The 18696-nt window shown below is 43.0% G+C and overlaps 1 protein-coding gene and 1 long non-coding RNA gene across 8 annotated transcripts in view; one reads left to right on the forward strand and one right to left on the reverse strand.

Moving 5' to 3' along the window:
- Positions 1-15346, reverse strand: part of PDE4B (phosphodiesterase 4B) — a 366632-nt gene extending 351286 nt beyond the window's left edge. For 2 of the 7 annotated variants that reach the window (XM_039484823.1, XM_039484818.1), the window contains exon 1: positions 13952-14424. The gene's annotated coding sequence lies outside the window, so the exon portion shown is untranslated. Of the gene's footprint in view, positions 1-13713; positions 13772-13802; positions 14425-14479; positions 15168-15294 lie in introns of those variants that run through there. The other 5 variants (XM_039484820.1, XM_039484817.1, XM_039484826.1 and 2 more) reach the window with 4 other exon arrangements.
- LOC120370330 lies at positions 15036-16970 on the forward strand. The gene is made up of 2 exons (XR_005583707.1): positions 15036-15276; positions 15733-16970. It is a non-coding gene; the product is annotated as an uncharacterized LOC120370330 (long non-coding RNA).
- Positions 16971-18696: the final 1726 nt, after the last annotated feature.

Consider the following 18696-nt stretch of genomic DNA (forward strand, 5'->3'; position numbering starts at 1 on the left):
CTCGCGGGGTATTTCGGCGGCGGGGGGCTCTTCAGTCACTCCGCATCTTTGGCGGCACTGAAGGGCCCCCCGCCGCCAAAATGCTGCCGAAGACCCGGACCGCTGCCGGGCCAGGGCTCATGGGGCCCCTGCTGGGCCCGGGGCAAATTGCCCCTCTCCCTCCTGGGCGGCCCTGTTCAGAACTAGCAGAAATAGCTTCAAGATTGTGTGAAACCTAGTTTTTATGTCTTACTTTCCAAAACCTTAGTCTGTGTAAACAGCAGGGTGAAACAGAGAGGGTCATGAAGGAATTGTTAACTTCAGGTGTCCCCCCCCCCACCTCAAGACAAGCTTAAAGCAAACATCCAAGGCCACAAAAACACACCAATAAGATAAAACCAACTGTATGGAGCCAGTGGGATTGATAGCGAAGAATAGACAACAGAAGTCATTTTTAGGAGGATGAGCAAAAATGTATTGTTTAGGTTACTTATTGTGATTTATGCATAAAAATGTGTTAGTCGGGGGTTCAGAAGGCATAGATACATAGATAAGGTAACTGAGTCTGCATAAAGTTACAGAACAGGATAAAAAAGATAAGTGATTGACAACAGGAAAGTGGAGAAGAACAGAAAAAAAACACAGCAGAGACCAGAGATTTGAAAAAAGTCATCTTGTCCTGAGAAGACGTAACTTGATCAATTACAAAAATAGATACAGCAAAAAAAGTATGTCTTAAAATATACAAAATAAAGGACACAAGAAACTGTTTAAACCTAAATTGGAGCATTTGTCACCGAACGCCATCTTTGCAATTCTGGGCTGCTCTGCGGGCTGGAGGGGTCCCTGGTGTTACTGAGGGTACGTCCAGACTACCCGCCAAATCAGCGGGTAGCGATCGATTTTGCGCGATATATCATCTAGGCGCGATATATCGATCCCCGAACGCGCTCCCGTCGACTCCGGAACTCCACCGGAGCGAGTGGCGGTAGCGGAGTCGATGGGGGAGCTGCGGACGTCGATCCCGAGCGGTGAGGATGGGAGGTAAGTCGAGATAAGATACTTCGACTTCAGCTACGGTATTCCCGTAGCTGAAGTTGCGTATCTTACCTCGACACTGCCCCCCAGTGTGGACCAGGCCTCAGACAACTCACAGGACCAGAGTAACTTAGGGCAGCCTTTCTGAACTGCCCTATAGACTGCAGCACTACATACCTCAGCTCCACTCTTGACATACCCTACCAGACCCCAGCCCTGCCCCTGACATGTCACCTACTCCAGGACTTTAAAGGAATCCTTCAGAGGTAATCTTATAGCTGTCTCCTGCATTGCTTCTGCCAAGGAATCCTCCCTCAGCCAGATACATAGCAGACCTAAAAATCATATTGTTCCAGCTCTTAATGCAGCCAGAGAAAACTCAGTTGGTTCAAACACAAGCAATAACAAGAGTTCTGAGAAACTGTTGTCCAGCAGATCTAGTGCTAGAAGAGTAGGACCCAGATTTGACAAAGGTAGTGCCTGGCCCCAAAACAGTTTATCTATTATGTAGAACTTCCAGCTCCAGTATACTAATAGTGATATCTTATACTGTTATGCTGAAAAGGTGCTGGTGGCTACCCCCAGGCGTCTCTTTAACCTGCAGGCAAGCATGCATCTCACTGAAGCCAATGGACACCCCTTCGTTCAGGATAAATGTCAGGGGCAATTAAGCTCCTTTATGGATAGCTGAAACAATAGAACACACCACCCAAGGGACCAAACTACATGCCAGGCCAATCAAAAGGTGAATTATGAGGCAGAGTGGTTTTCCTTGGGAGCTGATCACAAATAGAGGCTGTGTGTGAAAGCAGGGGACAAGAAGAACAGCACTGGTAACGTGGCCCTGTGAAGGAGCAGAGAGAGAGAGATTCTTTTTGGCAGAGTGCTGGCTAAAAATAAGTTGGGAATTGTGAGAAAGGATCCTGTTTGTTCCTACTGTATTCAGGGAAACAGGACTTTGTGTACATTCTTGGTAAACAAACAGTATTGTACCTAAGACATACCTGATTTTTAACATCAATTTTGCCTCTTAATGGAAAAAGCCCTCAAGACCCCAAATTTTGGCTAACTGCTTGGGCCAAAAGAGGTAAGGCTGGTGTTTAGTAATGGGATAGAGTTTTCACAAACTGTGTCCTGATATTCTCATTGAATCAAGCTGGAACAAATAATAGAGATGCTTCCAGAAATTAAAGATTGGCAAAAGAAATTTAAACAAGGCCTAAAACAAACCCTGGAGACTTCTTGTTGGAGATAAAAATCTTTGTTGGGGTAGCAGCTACAAAGCATCTAGGAAGACTGGAAAGCCAATTCTGGACTTATGAGACAATGACATGAACAACAACCTGACTGACATGGACCAGAAGGTTTCCCACAAAATAGGGGCAACCATGAAAGCTTTGGCCAACTTGGAACTTGTTAATAGAGATGAGTTGCAGCAAGGACTTAAGGATCATGAAAGAAAAAAAAGGTCAGCTGCAGAAGAAAAGTTAAGGGGCAAAGACCACAGTGGATATGGAATTAGGACAGCCACAGGGCTTGGGTAAGACTGAATACATAGGCCAGTTTTCTACCATGTCTATAACCCATAGAAGCCCACAGGGGAGAGCCTAGGCTGTCACAGTTCAAACAATGCAAAAAAGTCTAGTATCTTTGAAGGAAAAAGCTCTCTGGGAGACTTATTTGGCTCAGTTCAATACCATAGCCCAAAGGAAATGGCGGGGAAGATGAGCAGAAAGACAAGTTTCTAGCATCCATCTTGAGTGGACCAACTCTGATGGTGCTACAGAATTTACCCCAGAAAAAGAGACTGAGTTATCCAGACCTGGTACGCGCCCTTGATAGCAGTTTGGAGCTAGGCATCAATCTGATCCAGCCAGGGCACAACTGAGAGCTGGGGGAGGGAAGAGAGATTCCAACTGAATTGGCAAAGGACCTGGTATATCCAGATAGCAATGAGGACCTCCATGATAAATTGGCAATGAAGCAATTTATACAGCTAGACTTGGACTTCCAGATCACATTCAGCGAACAGAGGCCCTCAGAGAGGCTATGGAATTTGAATGTTTTCTTGCAGCAGTGCAGCAGAATAGAAAACAGCTACTGGGGAAGATGGAAGCTGATCACTATGAGCCCTGTAAGTACAGCTCTGAGCCTAGCATGTATGTGGAACAGGGGATTCTGATTTGGTTCATGACCATTTTGAATTATTAGAAAAAGTGTACACTGGTTTTGTAAAACAAGAGAAATTGGCAATACTGAAAAAACTAAGGGAAGCGGTTTTGTTAAATGTTGTTGCTATTAAAAAAAACAAACCCAAAAACTGGCCACAATAAAAGGACTGTTATAAATATAAAGTTGGCCATTCCCGAGGTGTCTGTAACTCTGAAGTTCTACTGTATACAGCTCAACCCTACAATTTTTGTTTAGATCTGGGCAGTAAACAACAAATATGTTACGGATGTGGCCCAGGTGAGATGAATGATTTGTAGGCAATTGGTTTACAGTGAGCATGTTGTCTTACCTTCAGGATCAGGAACCATAACAACAGTTACATGCTGTGGTACTTTCCAGCAAAGGAAAAATAGGAGTAGTAAAGATCTGCTTTGAGGTCTCCCCCTCTTCTTTCTTTCCACTTCCCTAGTCAGGTTTGGCGACTTTTATAGCCTTCTTCCAAACTCAGAATTTTACACCTGGTTGTCATGCAAATTGGTCTCTCTAACGGCCACTGATATCCAGTCCATATATCGAGTCTTTGGCCTCCTACTTGGGCATCTTCCATCCATGATCATTCAATATAACTCTCAGATCTCCACTGGACATGTCCATATCAATGTAGCCTTGCCTCCCTCAAACTTGTCTTGAAACTGGGGAAACCTGCATTAGGTCCCTCATAACCTCATTTCATTTCCTATCCTGGAGTGTCCAACTATTTGACCACCTCAACATCTTCATTTCCATGGTGCAGAGCATGTTGATTTCTTTTCTTGTGACTGGCCACGTCTGTTCTGAACATTAGGATGGGTTGAATTACAGTTTTATATATTCTGGTTCCACAATCTTATGAGAAAGAAGAGTAGGAGACCTATAGAGTGCTGACACAAATAAATGAAGTAGAATATAGGATACAGCTCAGTTCCAGGAATAAACCTAAAATTATCCATTAGGACTATCTGAGGAAGTATCAGGGAACAGGACTTCAGTGTGGCTTCCCCCAGAAACAGAGGCTATACCTGTGCAAGCAGAGTCTGGGTGAGATGGGACAGTAATGAATTCATCATCAGAACAAAAATGGGCAGAGGCTGTCTCAGCCAGCAACTGCACAGAAACAACAGATGCTTGTCAGAGGCCTGTTGAAAGCAGTCCCTCCCAGTTAGCTGAAAGAAATTGGGCAGGGAGAGAAAAACTCCAAGAAGATTTGGATGGGAGTAAATCAGATTTAGGCTAATGATGTGAAATATCCTGACAGACAGATACTACATAAATAGTTAAGATTGTTTAATTCAGTTCAATATCTGGGATGGAACATACAGGGAGTCATCATTTTGGAGTACATCAGGATGATGGGCAGAGCTGCGATGGGTTTTTTAGGCTTGGGCATCGGTGGCTGCCAGTTGGCAAGACACTGATCTAAATTAAGCAGTTAAACTCCTTTATGGAAGAAGATAGCTGGAACAAAACAAAAAAAAAAGATACCACTGAAGGGACTCAGCCATGTGCAAGGCTGATCAGAAGCAGAGCTATGTGGGCAGAAGAGCTTTCCCTGGGGTCAGATTGAAAACACAGAGATTCTGTGTGAGAAGCGCAAAAGCCAAGGGAGAAGCCTGAAAGCTGGACACAGTGTGAAAAGCATGATTAGCGTGGCCTTGGGAGGAAGCCAAGAGAGAGCTTCTTTTGGGCAGAGTACTGGCTAGAATGAAGCATAGAATTTTGAACATGGAAAGTATCTCCTGTTTTTTATTCTTACTGTATTCAGACAAACAGGACTTTGTGTACATTCTTAGTAAAGAAACAAGACTGCACCCAAGAAATACCTGATTCTATCAATTTCTCCTCCAAACAGGTACAAGCTGCAAGGCTCTGAATATAGGCTAACCGCTCAGGCAAAGAGGGAACAATACTAATACAGTACCTTTCATTGCAAAAGATTAAAAAAGACTTCACAAGCTATATTTATAAGCAAGTAGGATTTTGTTTTCTGCTCAACTCCGTTCTTTTACTGAAACACCTCTCCACTTTAGTTTAAATTAAAATTAAATATACATTATGGTTTAATTATCCAATAATTTTAATTTTTTGCTGCATGTAGCGGAACTCTGGAATTGCAGTGATGAATACAGACAGTAATTAGTATCAGATGCTTCTTCAGAAGATACAAGAAATCCCATAACGGACAATTAAGGAACTTCTCCATAAGGGAAGTTTCTTCCTGCCCCCAGTCAGGTAGTGATTTGCCTATGGCCTGAAACAAGATGGTTTATATTCACTGAAATAAAATAAAATGTTTTATCCTGCGTACATGTCCATAATATCCAGTGGGAAAGTATGCTCTGTGTAAACAAATATTTTTAAATAGCTTTTAAATTTTATTTCCTTTAAATTTCATTGGATGACTCATTTTTAATAGTTGTGAAAAAAGCTTTAGAGGAATGTTCGATTCCAATATTTTATTTGTTTTGGTCGTGACCCACACACAGTCTAAAAAATTGTCTCAGGACCCAAAGGAATTATTTAAATAAATGAATGAAAATATAAATATTTATGAATAAATAAAAGAATTAATAAAAATATCACCAACTCACTGACTCCTTTCAGCCACAACAGAGGGAAAATCTTAGTAGGCCAATAACATATGCCATTAAAGACTTGATTGTACGGCCTGATTTCAGGGACATCAAAACATTCTGCTTATGCCAACAGCAAACTGAAAACACAGAATAAGAAAAAGGTTACTGAGACTTCAAATAGCTCTGGGAAAATATCAGACCTGCAGTGATCCGGTTTCTTTCAAATGTTTCTCCTCCGTTAATGAGCTGTAGCTGGAGGGGGTTCCACTAGCCTTTCCTAATCACATGCTCAGAATTCACTGTGAGGAAGCAGAGCCAAGGAATTCTCATTTCAGAGGCTTCCTTTATTTATCTCCATTCTTAAATCAGAATAGTCCAAAAAGTGGACTGGAAGGGGACAAAGGGAGCAGGAAAAAAAACAACACCTCAACTATATTCACTTTTACAGAGTTTCACCTCAAATGGGAGAAAGTTTTAGGACTTCTAAGGGGAAGAGGTCTTCCTACCCTATGAGATCCAAGAAATCTGTGGGGAAGGATGAGAACTGTGAATGCAAAGAAGCCCCTATAGAGGACTGCCTTCTATATGATGCCCTATTGTCTGGTCCCAACTCCATGGTAACATAGATCCTCAGGGAGAGGTCTTACCAGGAGTTCCTAATGAAAGTTCTCAGGGTTAGTAGGGGAGGATGATGCTACAGGTAGTTGGCTGAGAGCCATGGGAGGAGGTAGAGCAGAAGACCATCTCTCAAACTCCAAGGAGCTCCAAAACAGAAGCTTCCATGGTTCCAAGGGTGGGGACAATGGAATGAGTCTGCAGCTCTCTTCTTTAGGTCCCCCAGGAGAGAGGCACTCCCTGATATTGGTAAACATTCTTACATGAGAAACTGAAACGAAACCAGGAAACACTGGACAAAAAAGATGAACAATGAATTTCATGCCATTTCAGTGAGTTTTTTTGCAGTCTGATTCCTGTACTGACTGAAGATTTCACACATGAATGCCTCCCCATGGCCCCCATGGCCACTTTTATTCCTGGCCAGAATAGATAATCTTGGGCTCTGTTCTATACTTCTCAATACACACATGGGTACTGTGGATTATGCTTAGTATTCCTAATCATGCCATGTGTTATTATGACATGATTCTCTTTGTACATAATGCCACATTTTTGCTTTTTCTTTTGAACATCCATGTAGGATTATTCTCTTGAGCTCTCAATCATTTTGCGTTTCTCATTTGAGCTTCTAAAATTGAGTTTCAGGAATGGATAATACTTGAGTCAAGTATCAGAGGGGTAGCCGTGTTAGTCTGGTTCTGTAGAAGCAGCAAAGAATCCTGTGGCACCTTATAGACTAACAGACGTTTTGCAGCATGAGCTTTCGTGGGTGAATACCCACTTCTTCGGATGCAAGCAGTGGAAATTTCCAGGGGCAGGTGTATATATAAGCAAGCAAGAAGCAAGCAAGCAAGCATTTGTGAACAGCGCACTGATACACAGTTACCCTCCCACCAACAGCACAAGAAGAAGAATTCCACATGGACTCCTCCTGAGGGTCGAAATGACAGTCTGGACCTATACATTGAATGCTTCCGCCGACGTGCACAGGCAGAAATTGTGGAAAAACAACATCGCTTGCCTCACAACCTAAGTCGTGCAGAACGCAATGCCATCCACAGCCTCAGAAACCATCCTGACATTATAATCAAAGAGGCTGATAAAGGAGGTGCTGTTGTCATCATGAACAGGTCTGACTACCAAAAGGAAGCCGCCAGACAACTCTCCAATACCAAATTTTACAGGCTACTTCCCTCAGATCCCACTGAGGAATACACTAAGAAACTGCACCATCTACTCAGGACACTCCCTACACTAACACCGGAACAAATCAACATACCCTTAGAACCCCGACCAGGGTTATTCTATCTACTACCCAAGATCCACAAACCCGGAAATCCTGGATGCCCCATCATCTCTGGCATTGGAACTCTCACTGAAGGACTGTCTGGATATGTGGACTCTCTACTCAGACCCTATGTTACCAGCACTCCCAGCTATCTCCGTGACACCACTGATTTCCTGAGGAAACTACAATGCATTGGTGACCTTCCAGAAAACACCATCCTAGCCACCATGGATGTAGAGGCTCTCTACACAAACATCCCACACACTGATGGAATACAAGCTGTCAGGAACAGTATCCCTGATGATGCCACAGCACAACTGGTTGCTGAGCTCTGCGCCTTTATCCTCACACACAACCATTTCAAATTTAATGACAATATATATCTCCAGATCAGTGGCACTGCTATGGGCACCCACATGGCCCCAAAATATGCCAATATTTTTATGGCCGACCTGGAACAACGCTTCCTCAGCTCCCGTCCACTCACGCCTCTTCTCTACCTACGCTACATTGATGACATCTTCATCATCTGGACCCATGGGAAGGAGACTCTGGAAAAATTCCACCATGATTTCAACAGCTTCCACCCCTCCATCAACCTCAGCCTGGACCTATCTACACGGGAGGTCCACTTCCTAGACACCGCGGTGCAAATAAGTGGTGGTCACATTAACACCACCCTATACCGAAAACCTACCGACTGCTATGCCTACCTTCATGCCTCCAGCTTCCATCCCGGGCACACCACAAGATCCATTGTCTACAGCCAAGCACTGAGGTACAACCGTATCTGCTCTAACCCCGCAGACAGAGACCAACGCCTAGAAAATCTCCACCAAGCATTCTCAAGACTACAGTACCCACACCAGGAAATAAGGAAACAGATCAACAGAGCCAGATGTGTACCCAGAAGCCTCCTACTGCAAGACAACCCCAAGAAAGAAACCAACAGGACTCCACTGGCCATCACATACAGTCCCCAGCTCAAACCCCTCCAACGCATCATCAGGGATCTACAACCCATCCTGGACAATGATCCCACACTTTCACAGGCCTTGGGTTGCAGGCCAGTCCTCGCCCACCGACAACCTGCCAACCTGAAGCATATTCTCACCAGCAACTGCACACTGCACCATAGTAACTCTAGCTCAGGAACCAACCCATGCAACAAACCTCGATGCCAACTCTGCCCACATATCTACACCAGCAACACCATCACAGGACCTAACCAGATCAGCCACACCATCACCGGTTCATTCACCTGCACGTCCACCAATGTAATATATGCCATCATATGCCAGCAATGCCCCTCTGCTATATACATCAGCCAAACTGGACAGTCTCTAAGGAAAAGGATAAATGGACACAAATCAGACATTAGGAATGGCAATATACAAAAACCTGTAGGAGAACACTTCAACCTCCCTGGCCACACAATAGCAGATTTTAAGGTGGCCATCCTACAGCAAAAAAACTTTAGGACCAGACTTCAAAGAGAAACTGCTGAGCTCCAGTTCATCTGCAAATTTAACACCATCAGCTCAGGACTAAACAAAGACTGTGAATGGCTTGCCAATTACAGAACCAGTTTCTCCTCCCTTGGTTTTCACACCTCAGCTGCTGGAACAGGGCCTCATCCTCCCTGATTGATCTAACCTCGTTATCTCTAGCTTGCTTCTTGCTTGCTTATATATACACACCTGCCCCTGGAAATTTCCACTGCTTGCATCCGAAGAAGTGGGTATTCACCCACGAAAGCTCATGCTGCAAAACGTCTGTTAGTCTATAAGGTGCCACAGGATTCTTTGCTGCTAATACTTGAGTGTTATTTACTTCAGATTCCTCTCTTCCTGAAGCTCCTGTTTTCACTATTTATAGGCACTCTTGAAAGCATGCCTATTACAAGAAGCTCCTTAACAGACCTATCTTTCACATTTAACAAGTACTTATGCTTCTGCAATAATCAGAATCTTTTCTATATTTATTCCAGTGGTACATGGTCTATTCCTTTCTCAGCCAATTTCTGACGAGAAATATCTTCATGAAGCCTCTCAATCAAAATCAATTGCCAGAAATTTTTTTCAATGTGTTATGTTTAGTCAATGCTTTGGAAGCTTATCTCACTGGGTGACCATCTCACAGAAGGAAAGTCCTCAGTGCATTTAAGCTTGTGTGTCTGAGATTTTAGGGTCATTGTTAAATCATAAAATATTTCTGTGCTGGTGCATCTATGATTTTGTTTGTTGTTTCAAAATTTCCAGAAGCTTTCCTCATGTCTCATCTCAGGCCATTCTGTGTTGTCCTCAAGAAGCATTTGGGGGCAGGGGGAGGGAGCACATAATTGTGACAAATCAGGCCTAGCTATTTTAACATGCCAATGAATCTCTGTAAGCCCTCATTGGTTGAGGGATTTTCCTTTTGTACAATTGCCTCTAACTTTCTAACTCCCAAGGTCACTGAATATGAGTTTTACATAACTATTTGCATTCAGCTTCATCTGGCATTTACTCCTGTTTAAATTAAGGTCCTTTTCGTTGGCCTGTTGGTTACTTCTAAAGAAAATGTGGCTCTCTCAAGCAACATTCTTGCCTGAATCAAAGTATTCTTGAGTGACTTCACCTAATAGTTTGCACTCCCCATTCTCCCACTGAAATGTACTGTAAATCATTCAGTGCCTTGCAGCCTGCCATATGCAGTATCGTGAAGGATTTAGCCTTCTCCCATTTAATCTTTAACACTACTTGCTTCTATGAAACTTAAAGCACTGCAGTCACCTCCTCCAGCTCTCTTGCAGACTTTTAAGAGATTCAGGTTACTTCAATTGCTCCATTGTTGTAAGAGATTCATTTTACTTAAAATAAAAGGTGCGACATAAAGAAATACTGGAGAGGAATAGATCTCTATTTCCTTGTTCCAGTGCCTGACATGGGTCTGGGTTACAAAAGGGTATAGTCAGTATCCATGGACACCAGTAATTGCAGTTATAGTCATATTGTATTGTGATATACGAGGAATAAGGAGTTCCTGATCTCTCTCTCCAGACCATTCATTATGTATACTTTTACCACATGCCCTCTTATTTATTATTCTTCTGTCTAAAGTAGTAACAAAAATAGTTTATATAATATGATTGCATAATTTGAGAAATAGTATGTGATCATATACTTAAAGCCTGTGAGTAAATGAAAGTCAGGGGAGTTTTACCACCATAAAATTGATGTAACGGAACAGAAAATCAAATCCTATCTTTGTACATGTGTATAGGGAGCAGAGCTAAAGGGATACTGTCAGCTTAAATTTGGTCAAAAGATTCTTTTGTAAAAACAATCTTTATAAGACCAATAGAAATATTTTCATAATGTTTAAATTCAATTATGCATTTATAATATGTGTTTACTTATTCCCCTGCAGTGCCTCACCCTCAATCACTGAAAGTGACTATGAAACTCACTAAAATTATATTTGTCTAAACTGATCAATACACAAAAAAGGAAACATCATGAACAATGACAAATAAACTTGATTAATATTCTCTTGCTTTTGTAATACAAGGTGTTATTTAATAATTTAGGTAAAAAAAATTTGTTTACAATATATTTCATTTTGTTAAATCTACATTAATTTCATTGTCATACTTATTTCAATATCTCTTTACTGATTTAAGCACTAATCCTGCAAACATTTACTTTGCAGTGTTACATACTTCTAAGTATATCTGGCAATTATTTCTTGGCTAACTTATTACAGGCTTCCTGGTAGAGAAGTAGGACTCTTGATCAGGGATCTGAATGCTGAATGGGTAGGGAAGGGTGTTCCATGTCTAAGAGTTGGTGGCATGAAAGAACATGCAAAGATGGTTGAGAGAGAATAAAATAAACAGGGAAACAAACTGGCATCAATGGAAATACAGCAGGGATGAGGAGCAACATAAAAAGAAACAGTCAGATAAGCAGGGAAAGGTAGAATTATGTAGAACTGTGTAGGTACCTGATGTGGTGGTGAGGGGGAAGCAGCAGAAAGATTCAAAGTTGACCTGGACATGATCAAATCAACTGGTTCGGTAGATGATCTTAGTAGCCGAGTTTTCTATTGATTAAGGAAGGTTAGAGCCGGAGGGGAGCACAAACATTGGGGTCAGAGTGCCCAGCGAGAAAGAGGTTGTAGTAATCATTGCAAGAAAATACAAACATTGGATGAGAGTTTTGCTGTGTAGACAGAAAGAAGAGGTCAGATACCGCTGACTGTGGTCTGATAATCCGGTACAGAAAGTCATAGATGGGCCTAAGCTACAAATTTCATCAAAATTCAAGGGGAGGTGGATTTAGTCTGCTAGTTAAGCCCACTAAAGACAAAAGTCTAAGCTACAATTTCTGTAATTGGAGTGGATTCAAACTCTCCCAGTGTGTTCCTTGGGAGGCAAATGAGACTAAGGGAGAATGGATTCAGTATTTCAATTCAGGCCTAAGTCTAAGCAAGACACAAACAAAAAGGATTCTGTCAGAATGGCTCACCCGAATCTAAAAAAGAAATAGATGGGAATAAAAAAAATAAATAGATGTGCTTGGATATTCCTACAATAGGCACATTCAAATAGATGAGATGACAAGGGAAAGACAGGTAATTGCTATGAATGGCTTGTTTAGTGCAGACAGTATACTTGGTGCTATAGGGAAAAAACCAAAGGGAAGGCTTGGTCCCTACTCAAAGGAGTTTACAATCTAGATGATTTATTATGAACTAGTCACTTATTTACAATTTAGCTACCATATCTGGAGATGAGTGGGGAAAAAAATAAATCAGAGTGTGTCAAATCAGCGCAGTGCATGTCTTATTTCATTATGAATGTAAAACATGACATAAAAGTGCAATTCTAATTTGATATGTAAATCCCTCTACACTAACCTTGACTGAATGACAGCAGTAAAGTGACAACATTCTCTAAAATTCATACCTTAATTCTGTATTACTGCTTTTCTTGCATGTTAGTAAAATTAGTTAAGAGAAAACACAAATATAGCAAAGGGATTTCTCTTCAGTGCGGGTGACCTCTTGAAATATTTTACATTGCAGCAGATGGTGTACACCACACAAAGCAACTTCTCCCTTCAGTAGTTGCAATTAATTACAAGAATTTTAGTGTCTCGTTGCCTATCTAGGCTGATTTATCATGTCTCAGCCTTCACATCAAGAAGGCAACCATCTCTGCTATCATGGTAACTAATGCTTCATGGTTCTGAAGGTACCTGTTGCACACAGCACTAAACTACATCTATTATTAACACAAATACACCCCAAAGTATCTTCTCCATAACACAGGAATGTTAAATCCTCAAATCCTTCCTAAACTCACATCTCCTATATGGCACTGAACTGAAAAGAAGTAGCTTTAGAAAAACAAATGGACTCAAACCACATGTTAATGAATATAATGCACAGCAGTAAAACAAATGAAAAAAATGTACCACAAAAATGCTATAAACCGATTTAGCTTGATCAAAAAGTTACAGGAGCTACACCTCCAATACTTCAATATCACATCACATTATTGACTAGACGCATAGTGAGTGGGTTTGAGATTCTTTTCAAACATTAAGCATAGGTACTGCAGGAAACAGAACACTGGACTAAATGGGCCAATGGCCTGCTCTAGCATATCAACTCCTATTTTCTTATGTATGTACTAACAACAAGTTAAAAAGAATGATAAATCAAGTAAACAAACAAAAAATAATCATAACACACAGAAAGAGTATGTATTTTTCTACTGTAATTGCATTAAAAATAAATGAATTTCAGATAGAACTAGAAAAAGTAAAACTGAAAAAAATTTATCACAAAAGTTATTAAAACCAGTGAAATAAATAAATGGGTAAGCCATTACAACCAGGATTTCTTGTGAAACTAAATCAACCAATGGGCAAGAAATGCGCTGAAGACCTATTAAGACAGCACAGAATATAGAATACATAAAATATAACCATCTTTTTGTTTTACAACCTAACTCACACAAGCAGCATAATTCTCAACCACTTCACCTCCTTCTGAACTTTAGTTTAAAAGCAACACCAACATCATTTAAATAATCTTCATCTTACCTTTAAAAATAACTCTCTCAATTATGCACACCTGCATCTCCACTGCCCATGAATTTGCTTCAAAGCTTCTTTTTTACTGCCAGGTTTGGAAAGGGTTTCTTGGGGACTTAAGAATTCATGAGGCGATCACAAAGGCAACCTTGGCTCACCTGGGGTCTGAGAGCGAGTGACCCAGGCAGGCTAATCTGAACCTCTCAATTGGAAGAAGAGCGAGAGGCACCCTTCCTTCTAAAAGTTCCTGAACGTGCCTCTTGGTGCGTCTGCATTCACACTGTCAGGCTTGGCAGGACCATCCTGGGATGGATGGAGATACTCGGCTAGGGAGGACTGCGTGTCCCTGCTCCATATACTCCTCGCCCTCTCCAATACCGCAGAGTTGGATCCAATCAATCACTATTTGTACGTGAAGCCATTAGTGCGGCTCTACATTTCCCTGTAGCCCTGAGCTCTCCCTGGGGCGCAGTGTCTCTATGGCTTTGTCCCTCTCTCCCCGCCTGGGTCCCGCTTTGCATAAAGCCCCAGCCCAGGGCAGCTCCGGCCGCTCCCCACACGCTGACAGAGGCCGGGGAAGGGAGCGGGGCACCGGGGCAACTCAGCTCTGCGGCTGCCGATCTCTCCAGCCACCCGCCCGCCCGCGCGCGAGGGCAGCCGGCGCCCGAGCTGTGGGGAGCGCTTACCTTTGCCAACGCACCGGCGTCCTCTTCCTCCGCCGCGCCGGGCTCTTTTGTTCTCGGGGGGGACGCGCTCTCCGGGCCCCCCGCTGGGGCTGAGCGTGGAGGCTGAGCCGAGGCAGCCGCCCGTTTCCTCGCCAAGCCCCGCCGCCGCCGGCGCTACGCGGAGCTCTGCCCAGCCGCCGGCGCCCCGGCAATGACAATGGAGCGTTTGCGCGGAGCGGCGGCTTCGCCTGCGCTGGGAGGCTGAGGGCCACCACCTGTCAGCGCGCCGCGGGCAGCCCAGGCCGCGCCAGCCCGGCACGCACAGCGCCCCGGCGGGCCCCCGGTCCCTGAGGGGCGCCCCGGGCGAGCTGGGTGGGGGAGGGAGTGGAAAAGGCGCTGCCCGGGGGCGGGGGCAAGCAGCGGCCCGGGAACCCCGGCTTCTGGGGAACAGCGAGAAAGAGACGCCCGGGGAGCCGGGGGAAGAGTGGCAGCAGGAGGAGCCGCCCTAGTGACTGGGCTCCGTCGGCCTACACCTGCCTTGAAGCCCCCACGCCTGCTCCCTGTGCGGAGGACTCATCCCCGGGTTGTTTCCTCCCAGAGAAGGGTGCCCCCTGAGGGGGACACAGCCTGCCCCCTGAGCCGCAATGCTTCCTCCACGCCTGCAGGCCCCGCTGTGAGAAGCGTCCTGTTCAGCTGCCAGCCCCACTTCTCTAGGCCGGGGCTGGCCGGAGAAATAAGGGCACCGTTCAATAGCGCTAGCCTCTTTAGTCATAACTTTCCTCCCCTGGCATCCCAAAGTGTTTAAGCGGCTCTACAAAGTAAGCAACTTGGCTCACCTTGAAATGCAGCCACCTCTGCAGCGAAGCGCAGCAGCAGCTTACAGTGTTGCAGCTCTCCTGGTTTTATTGCAAGTCTCTAGTTGGTGTTTTTTTTATGCCCCAACTACTGCAGTCAAGTCAGCATGTTGGACTCTCGGCTTTAATTTTTAAGAGAAAGTTTCTAGGCCTCGCCGTTGCAAAGAAAATCATAAAAATCTGATCCCCACTGTACACCCAGTGGTTAAAATAGAAATGACAAATAAAAAGGACCCAGAATTTATTTTTAAAAGCTCATTGTTCTGGGACTGACTCATCGTTTTTTAACATTTGCGGTTGGCAGTGCTAACAGCACACCTCTGTTGTACATGGCAGTGTAGAACATGAAGTGAAGAATACCCAAATAAAGAACTAAAACTGCCAGTCAGCTGTATGTTTTAACAGCTTCATTTCCTATAGGTTTGCTGTCAGTCTAAAGAAGTCATATGAGTGGAATGTTGCTAAATTGATGAGGGATCGCCCAGCCTTGCTGAAATGAATTAATGGATGCCTAACTTCTCACATCCAACCCTGGACAAAAAGTCTGACATCACACCCCTCATCTTGCTACTTGGCCAGACCAAATTCAATCCACAGAGGAGTGAAGGATTTGTTTCATGTAGCCTTTCTGCCAATAGGAGGATTTTCTGGCTCATCCGAACAATGTTACCAACTCATGAGTTATTTGATATTTTTCTAAAGACCCCAGCTCTTGCAGTAATGTAATTATGTGAGAATTTGAGCTCTCCTTTTAAAAGAAAAGTATGTTCCTAATCTTCATCGTTGAGGAGAAAAGCTTGAAAACATGACCTAGCTCTGTCTGAAAGGATCGAAAACTAGAAGGCAAATAAAGAGAACTCAAAATGTTATGTTTTTAAATCTCAGGATTGATTTTTTTTTTTTTGGTCGGGGGAGGTAGATGTGATTTTTTTATGCTTATGGTTAACACTAATGCTGTATTTGTACATTGAAAGGTGAACACAAGGCTGCTATTTGTTAATTCTTACTCAAACACCATCCCATAAAGCCCCATTCTTCAGATTTACACTGTAGTCAAGCCATCTCCTGATTAGGTGGTGCTGTATAAAGATCTACCTATAAGAACAATATTGATAAAATGGTTCCTAAACCATGTTGCCATAGAGAGAGGAAAAGGGTAAACTTGGGAATTAAATTCACAAATTAAATAACTAGATTTACATAAAATACTTTAAAAGTACTTTTTACCAGCCGAAAAATACATTGCTTGCTACTGATTAATAAAAGTTGCATTTATCCCCTTTATCCTCTTGAAAAAGTGAAACTAATTTCCACATATGGGGTAACGGTGTCATTTTGTTAAGTTATGATTCAGATTATAATTTCAGATACATACTCATCTTTTTGTTAGGACATCTTTCATGCAGAAGAATGACAGCCTATGGGGAAGTATTATTCTATAATGTCATTTAAAACAGCTTAAAAGCATTTTATACTCTTATCCTAGAAGTGGTTATTCAGTTCCCTGCTAGGGAAGGTCTGATCCCTACAGCACATTTTCTAGTGCTATATAATGACCTTTTAAAAGTCCAAGGAAGACATTTGTCTTGGGAGAGTACTCCTGACATCTGTCAGTGTTTTTAGCCTGCTTTTTTCCGTTCTTAATTTCATTCCATTGATCCTAGTTACCCCTTTGTGTTCCACCCTAAATAACTCTGCTCTATCCTGGGTGTTTGCCACTTTAAAATATTTGTACATGTATCAAACTTGAGTTTCCTCTCACCTACACTGCTGTAAGTCAGGTGTAAATTAATTGAAGTTACACCAGTTTTAGACTAGTCTAAGCATGAGGAGAGAGCCTATCACATCCATCTCCTAATCATCTCTTAGCTGAGAGGTCTGTAACTGAGCTGTGTCCCGTCACCAGCAAAGGTAGCAAGTAGCTCCTGATTCCTCCTTTTATTGAGGGGTTGATCAGTGAGGGAAGATTTGGTGTCTGCTAACTAGTGACCATACACTAAAATGCACTGAAGTAGAGCTGTGGAAAACTCTGGGATCAGTTCACAGGGAGTTCAGCAAACTTGATTTTGGTTTCTATCCACACAGGCTCTGTCACAGCCAGGGCACTTCTATCACAACCCAGTGTTCTTCACTGCCTCATCAGTTTATGTGGTCTCAAGATCACAAACACACACCATGTTTAGAGGAATGTCTCTGCTTACACTGACCAGAGGATGTTTGGATTAGATGTCAGCCCAGTTCTGCAGCCTTACAGGAATCAGGTGTTGTTCTCAGTGTACACAGCCAAACTAGTCTAACATGCATTTTGTTAACTGGAACTAGAGCAGCAAAACAAAGAAAACAAATGCCTCATTTTCCAGCTTTGTAGGTGAGAGAACTATAAGTGTATATTATAATGCTGGACACTGATGGCCTTAAACCAGCTGCCTCAGGCATCTGCCAAGAACTTTGTTGAAAATATGTTCCTCATCTTAGCAACAGAGCTAAGACTTATCACACATCTGCCCACCTTTAATTGAAGGAAGCTCCTTCTGATCTAACAGCTCAGGCATTGTCAGTTTCATCCAGAACAATTTACAAACTTGGAACCTAATCCTGTAAATCCTTAATCATTTGATCAATCCCACTGAAGACAATGGGACTATTTGCATGATTATGGAACACTTTTGTGGACTGGTAATCATTTCAGCAGTCTCTTCCTATAAAGGAAATTGAATCCCCCATTGAAATGCAATGTTTAGGTACAATACCATAAAGCAGTTTAGGATACAGTTCTATTTAAAATTTGTCTTTTAATAAGTCATATATATGCTGAAATGGCTCCTCACCCAACTCCTATATTCCATATAAACAGACTGCAAACTATGTATTTGAGGGGAAAGTGAGTAGTTAAGCTTGTTCATGTTTGTACTGTGGCAAGGCATCTTGTCGGTCTCACCAGCCTCAGCTGTTTTTGGCAAAATGGGCTTGGGTAAAACAGTCCCTCTTCGCTGCACATTCCTTCTGTCAGCCTCTCTTTTGGGCTTGTTCTTCTCTCTTATGGGAGGAAATGCAGCCTCCCTTCCTGATGAGGCTCACTGTCTTGCTTCTCCTAACCTACTAGCAGCTTGACTCCTTCTCTCTCTTCCCCCACCCCTCTTCTTCCAACAGGGGAGGGTTTTAAAAGGTCTCAGGCAGCCCTTAGTTGGAATCAGATGATCCTAATTGACCTCAGGTAGCCCCCTCCCAGCTGATCCTAATTGATCTCTGGTAACCCTTTTCTCAGATGAACCTGATTGACCTGTAGTCACCTCTCCTCAGTTGATAAGGAGGAGGGCCTTTTAACCTTCTGCAACTGTTTTCTACTCCCTCCTTGCAGCTGTCTGTCCTGAGTTTATCACAGTA

This window comes from Mauremys reevesii, linkage group 8 (genome assembly GCF_016161935.1).
Source record: "Mauremys reevesii isolate NIE-2019 linkage group 8, ASM1616193v1, whole genome shotgun sequence".
In the NCBI taxonomy this organism is placed as follows: Eukaryota; Metazoa; Chordata; order Testudines; family Geoemydidae; genus Mauremys; species Mauremys reevesii.